Source organism: Nansenia antarctica, assembly GCF_963989245.1.
Source record: "Nansenia antarctica genome assembly, chromosome: 2".
Lineage (NCBI taxonomy): Eukaryota > Metazoa > Chordata > Actinopteri > Argentiniformes > Microstomatidae > Nansenia > Nansenia antarctica.
This window is the reverse complement of record NC_137675.1, coordinates 22,594,221-22,601,720: the sequence shown is the minus strand read 5'-3', so window position 1 is coordinate 22,601,720 and position 7,500 is coordinate 22,594,221.

Genomic DNA, 7,500 nt, shown 5'->3' with positions numbered 1-7,500 from the left:
AAAAAAAATGTCTCTCGCCACTATTTAATTATTTCTTACTTGTGTAACTCCACCTCAGGGAATTAGATATGTGTGTCATTATCAAACCAATGAGCATATGGTTGGATGCAAAATGCCCTCCTGTGGCGACGTGGACACACTGCACAGTAGGGTACTGTACTGATGCCAGTGGTCGCACGCAAGGATGAGCTGTCAGTCTGTCTATGTCTTCAGGAATTAGCCAACCTACTCATTTAAGCGGCCTCAGAAACACAACTTTCAACACACAATTTGTTCATATTTTTAACATCTTATGTTAAATGGCCCAAAAATGTCAGGAGACCTATCAACGAAGTAAACCCCAGTAAGTGATTTTATCAATATGAAGAACAGATAAACTCACTTTCAATCAATTTGGATACTTAAATAGAAAAATACTGTAATACTAGCTTGACTTATTCTATTCATAATGCTTTAATTCAAGTTCATAATGAGGATCCTAAAATGAATTGTAAACTGAAAACGGGACCATCTGTTTAAGATTCAGAGACTGCCATCAACTCAGTTACCACCCACACACACACACACCTCCCACACACACACACACACACACACACACACACACATACACACACACACACACGCACGCACACACAAACACACCTCCCACACACACACACACACACACACACACACACACACCTCCCACACACCACACACACACACACACACACACACACACACACACACACACACACACACCTCCCACACACACACACACACACACCTCCCACACACCACACACACACACACACACGCACACACACACGCACACACACACACACACACACACACACACACACACACCTCCCACACACCACACACACACACACACACACACACACACACACACACACACCTCCCACACACACACACACACACACACACACACACACACACACACACACACACACACACACACACACACACAGACTTGTTTTAAAATGAGCAGCTCTCTTAGACCAGGACAGGGACATCTACGTCATGGCAGCTCAAGACAGAGAGAGACACAGGTAAACATAAACAACAACATCAACAGATTGAAACCCGTCCCCCTATAGTCGCCCACGCTCCAATGTCCTCAACCTAATAATCAATCAATCAATCAATCAATCAATCAATCAATCCGACTTTATTTATAGCACATTTCATATTCAAATGCAATACCATGCACTTTACAGAAATAATTGTCTATGGTGATTTCTCTGAAAAACTACAAGAGATAAGTCATTCTCATGTACGACATTAGAGAGATGGGGTGTGATTTGTGTCTGACATTTTAAGATTGACTGCGGCAAACAGTGACACACAGGAAAACAAGTTTAACGATGTCTAAGAACAGTATTTTACTTGAATTTACTCAACATGACTCTGACCTCAAGAATTTAGCTGCAAAGTTACGCAATCACAAACTTTTCTGTTAGAATAACATTGCATGGTAATGTTATATAATGGTTTATTTAAGGGTTTGGAATGACAGCCAGTCTAGACCTGCTGGGACTTCTAAATGGATTACATCTTTCTTTCCTTGTTTTAAACCCTCTCTTCCAAGGAACTCTAAAGTGGTGTAGTCTAAATCTCGCACTTATTATGATTAGTGGGTGGGTGGGGATTCTCACAGAGGGGTCAAGGGTCAGGACTTTGTAGGAGCACAAACCAGGACACTTCTCTGTAAGACAGACTGTAGGTCTGTAAGTCGTACATGGGCACATCTGCATCATTACTATGGTTACTACTAGAAGAACACATATCAAAAAAAACAATCTTCCTTCTTCTAGCACGACAACTGCCAATGGCCCCAGGCCTGAGTATAGATGACTTTTTCCTGCTATATGACCAGTGGATAGTTGATTCACTTACTTAGTCAAATGTATTTCATAGGATTGTAAGTTGCTTTGGAATAAGGCGTCTGCTAAATGACAAAAATGTAAAAATGTAAAAATATCATCTCTTGGTCAGTGTTTAAAGAGATACTACGCAGAATCTGCCAGATAGATCTGATCCTGGGTAGCAAAAAGTTAATTCTGATCTAGATTAAAAGTTTTACAATACTGGGTCCTGGGGATCATTCATAGACTAGCACTACCGACAAGAAGATATCTCACCAACAAGACCCTGAGTGTCTACAATCTACAATGATCTATCTAGGGAAGGCTGGTGGAGGCAGAAATCATTGTAATGAGCCTGTCCTCCGATTTCGAACTCTCTTTTTTCATCTCTTCTTTCGCTCTATTTGGTTCTGTTCTGGTACGTCCTGTCCTGTCCTATTCAATGTCTAGCCTTTCTGAAATGTTACGTATGCCCACTTGACTCACCACCCCATGCCTTTTCATCGTCCAACAAAACTTCACAGTCTGATGCATTTACAGTTTCCTCTCAACCTCAGTCTCATGGTGGACTAGGTCTCTCTTTGGAGTCTTTAAATCAGTGGAATGCGTAAAGGCACTAATTGCATGTAGACTTTGGCTGTAAAAGCTCTGGGGTGTTTTAAAAGACACTCTGTAAAATCTTAACATGCCAAACATGCCAGAAACCAGAGGCCAGAGTGAGTCCCAGAAATCCCTGAAAATGTGTAAGAATTGTGAATTAGTGAACTATATTGGTTAAATAAATAAAATTAATGAAATGAGAGAGAGAGAGAGAGAGAGAGAGAGAGAGAGAGAGAGAGAGAGAGAGAGAGAGAGAGAGAGAGAGAGAGAGAGAGAGAGAGAGAGACCATAGAAGATGTTTACTTACATCTACATACATTTACATAAAAAGGATCGTATTACATTCTGGAATCTTCTAGCTCCTTGTGAATGAATGTGTCGGGGACTCATAAGGGATGGAAGGAAGGTGAATGTCAAAAGGAAAGTGTGAGAGTGAGAGAAGATAAACAGAAAGTGAGAGAAGATAAACAGATGATTTGTGCCGACTAAGCTTGAAGCATCCCTAAGCATGAGCTTAAAGAATCCCTGAGTGAAACAAGCAGAAGGTGGATGTGTGGATGACAGGATGGATAGATGATGAAAGAGGGAAACTATGTTAGACTATCTTGACTGTGGTTATCTAATCCCTCTGGGCTCTGTGTTCTGTGGTGAGATAAGTATCTCCATAGAGATAGGTGGCAGGTGGTAAAGTGAGACCATGACATGGCTGTTTTTTTTTCATGTGGTACAATTCTGAGAATCCGTCATTGACCTTGACAGGGATTACATAATGTAGAGACCAAAAGCCATACAATGTTATGTTAGACATTTTAGAAATTAGAATTGATGCTAAAAAATAATTTTTAAAAAAGGGCTTAAGTTCTGTCTTGAGGTAAGTATCTCTATAGAGATAGGTGTCAGGTGTGACATGGCTGGTTTTAATGAAAGCCACCTGACGGGGGAAGATATGAAGTAAGCAAGTTCAAGTTTTACTTATTTGAAATTCCTAAATTGACTACTAATTAGGTTGAATTGACCCCAACAGTAATTACATGAAGGCAAAGTGTTTGTTATAAATAGCATAAAAAGTATAAATTGCATAGCATGATGATTTGCCGTATGGTGGCGAACAAATTCAACAAACTCAATATTGTAACTGGTTAAGTAATGAACAAACTAATATTTTATGATTTGAATAAACTTTATTTAATCTATTCATCAATAACTTATTAATTATTTATTTTACAGTAGATTGTACTGGCTTTATTGTAAATTATGTTGTCCATGTGGCCTGTCAGTCAAATTAAGTATCCCACAACAATTCGGTTCCCAGGCCCTGGACTTGCCAGCGCAGCCGTTTAGAGTTCATTAGGGGTAATTGCTGATCTATAGATAACAAAGACACACAGAGTACTCCGTTTGGAGTTATTAACAGTGAGACATGGCAAAGGGTTGGGATTTTAAAATTAAGGAAAATCTTGGCTCAGGATTAGGGATTACAAGACAGTTACGGCAAGAGTTAAATTGGTCACAGTTTTCATGATAAACACAAGTTATACAACATGTAACCCTCTTAGTGAAGGACGTCTAGAACACACAACTGGTGTCGGCAGGCTAGCTCATCCTCACCCATGTGGTACAATTCTGAGAGTCAGTCATCGATCTTCACAAGGATGTCAATATGTAGATAATGTAACGTAGAGACCAAAAGCCGTGTTATGCAATGTTATGTTAGATATTTTAGAAATTAGAATTGATGTTCTTTATTTGTATTGGACAACATTTGGATTGGTTGCCGACTTGTTCCCGCTTTCAACAGCTGCAGTCACATTTGCTAATGTTTTAAGAAGCTGATGTCAGGTGTGTGGGAGTGTAAGGGTTTGCCCTTGTGGGCTAGCTGCATAGAATAAAAAGGGTTGACCTATAAAGGAGTGGCCAGGCGTAGGTGGGAGAGCCCTCTTATCCCTTCTAGAAACTTCTACTTTACTTATGACAGCAATAGAATGTTGCTCAACTGAATGCTTTATACAAGGCAAAAACATTATTGGAATACACAACGCAGATGACTATCTGTTTAATGTTTAATCTGTTTAATCTGTTTATTTCCAATGAATATTCTTTCATCTTTGAATTAGTTCTTCACTTTACTTCCTGAATTGATTGAATCTAAACCAAATTGACACCAACCCTGCTATGGAAGCACTGTTTTAACAAATAAAGAATGTATGATACAGGTTATAGCCCAACTAAATCATGACCTACTCAAATTGCAGTAACAGGCACAGTGGTTCACTACTTTTCTATGGAAATATATGTATCATGTTTACATAATCACAAATTCGCTTTGAGGTCTAGGGCCGTGGACTTAAGGAATAGAAACATCTCCCTAATCATCTAATATGCAGTGCCCTGTGAGTCGTTCCCATGGAAACAGTGTCATGGATAAATTCCCATTCTGGCCCTCATACGATCTGATCTGCTGTAGCAACACAGCAACGTTCACAGACTTTGCTCCTAATTGGGCCTGAACATCTCTAATCCGTATGACAACAAACTAAATGCTGACACACTGTCAACAACTTAAACAGCACATGCTGTGCCTCGATGTCCACAAAAACACACGCAAACAAACTCCTCCATAAGTCTCTCTTAAAATACACCTCTTCAGTCTTTTGATCCCTCACTTTATCTATGTGTAGAGGCTTGGGGGTCACGGAGGGGATTAGCCTGGAGGAGTATAAAAGAGGAGGACAGCCAGAAAGAAAGAAAAGAAGCAGAGAACCAGCAGAAAGAAAGAGAAGAGCTTGACTCATCTTTGTTTTGCATCTTTGATCTCGGATCGAAAGACAGGTAAGACGAATCAACAACTCTTTGAACTTTGAGAATGGGCTTCCACTTCTACCATTGGCCTTCATTACCGTGGGCACAGAGAACCCATTTGGATGCTATGGTACTTGAAGACAGGGAGATTACAATGCTTAATGGAGTACACTTGCAGAGACGGAATTGTATTGCTGGTCTCTTACTGAATAGCAGTCAATGGGCTTGCTAGTGGTACTGCAGCCTGGGAAAGGACCTGCCCTGATTGGAATGTAGACTTGTATAGAGTTCACTTGAGAACGATTTCACTGTTAGAGGTGACAAAATTAAGATACTGGCATAGTAGGATAAGATTGAAAGTACTTCTTGGCTTGTGTAGTGGAGCATTTCATTCAATACATAGACAGAGAACACACACATACTCACTCTATGTGAACTTGTAAGGTGGAGGAAAGGAAGGAGAGTAGAAGAGGTTTGCACAATTGCACAGCACAGCTCAAACACCTGAGAGTATAGATACACAGAATAGCGGTGACACATGCATACATGTGCACACATCCTCACTGGTGGTCATGAAAGGTACTCATCCTAAAATAGTGACGTTTTTTTTTTAATAGACAAAGAAATAGTATTCGGGTAGATTGGCTGTGGAAGGAGAGTGCTAGAGAGAATCCAGTGTCAGTGTTTGGTTGTTGATCTGATCAACAGGTGAGGCAGATCACCTGCCCAGTAGAATGGAAGCATCTCTCTGTTGACCTTGCTACTCTAGGCTGGTGAAACTGTTTTGTATTTACTATGTGGTCAAAGCCATAGGCATGAGCAGCGAACAAGCTAATATATATATCAGTGTGAAGTGCAAGCTCAGAAGCATTTGATTGTGCTCCTGTGTACGAAAGCTCAATTGGTTAGTTAAAGGTTTACTATAGAACCAGGTCTCCTAATTCCATGGCTTTAGTTAGTTAATCGTGTAAAGACTGAACTGAGCTAAGGAATAAGGTAACAGAAAGCTTTGTTTGTATTTTGGTCATTAGTTGAACATGATGTGCCTACTAGGCCCAGTCTAATCCTGTTGAGAGTTTAAATATAGACAAAGACAAGGCTATTTCAGACCAGAGGGTCTAACATAGGGTCTGATTAAGATCAGGGATTTGGTTTTATTTGTTATAATCTGGGCAGATTATCACTCAGAGGGGTGAGGGAGATTAGGAGATGTGAGAGATGTGAAGTGGGGGGGCAAATAGAGAGGGAAGGTAAGGAGGTAGCAAGGGAGAGGAGAGGAGAGGGGAGGAGAGGGGAGGGGAGGGGAGGGGAGGGGAGGAGGGAAGGGAAGGGAGGAGAGGGGAGGGGAGGGGAGGGGAGGAGAGGGGAGGGGAGGGGAGGGGAGGAGAGGAGAGGGGAGGGGAGGGAAGGGAGGAGAGGAGAGCAGAATAAGAAGGCAAATAGATAGGGAAGACTCAGAACAATACTAATGCATGACTTATTGTTCAGCTTTTTTCTTTTGAGCAACTCGAATTGCGCGGCGACTGTTTGCAACAACTTGATGTCTGACTCACCTGCTGTTCATTCATCTGTATGAGAGCAAATCATGGCTTCCCCACTAACCCTCTCCCCCTTCTCTCCCTCTCTCTCTCTTCTTTCAGTAACCAATCGAAATGGCAGACGTCGCATGTCCCGCTGACAAGAAGGCACCCCCCAAGTTCAAGCAGAGGACTACCCGCACCTTCAAGAGCAAGGCCCCCAAGCCTGGCCAGAAGGGGTAAGCAAGCAGCTGGAAGAATAGGACTTTGCACACACTGAGAAACTCTTCTACACTACTACGACAACAACTATCAAACTATTTCAGTATGCTGTAATACTTCTAACCATATTGTGACACATGTATGTAAGGACTTGGTTTCATGTCTCTCTACCTCTTGTACTCATGGACATTTTCCTCTTCTCTTCTCTCCTCCAATCAGATTCGGGGACGACATTCCCGGCATGGAGGGTCTTGGCACTGACATCACAGTGGTGTGCCCATGGGAAGCCTTCGGTGACATGGAGCTCAGCGACCTGGCCAAATATGGCATTGTTTAGTCCCTCCCTCTCCTCTCTTTCCTTCACTCCCGCCTCTCCCTCTCCTCTACCTCCCTGGACCCTGTTGATAAGGGGACTCCAGCACCTCTGAACTGACTGTCGTTGATATGTGATGCCATCTTACATGAGACACTGTTTTGAGTTGCACACACACAGA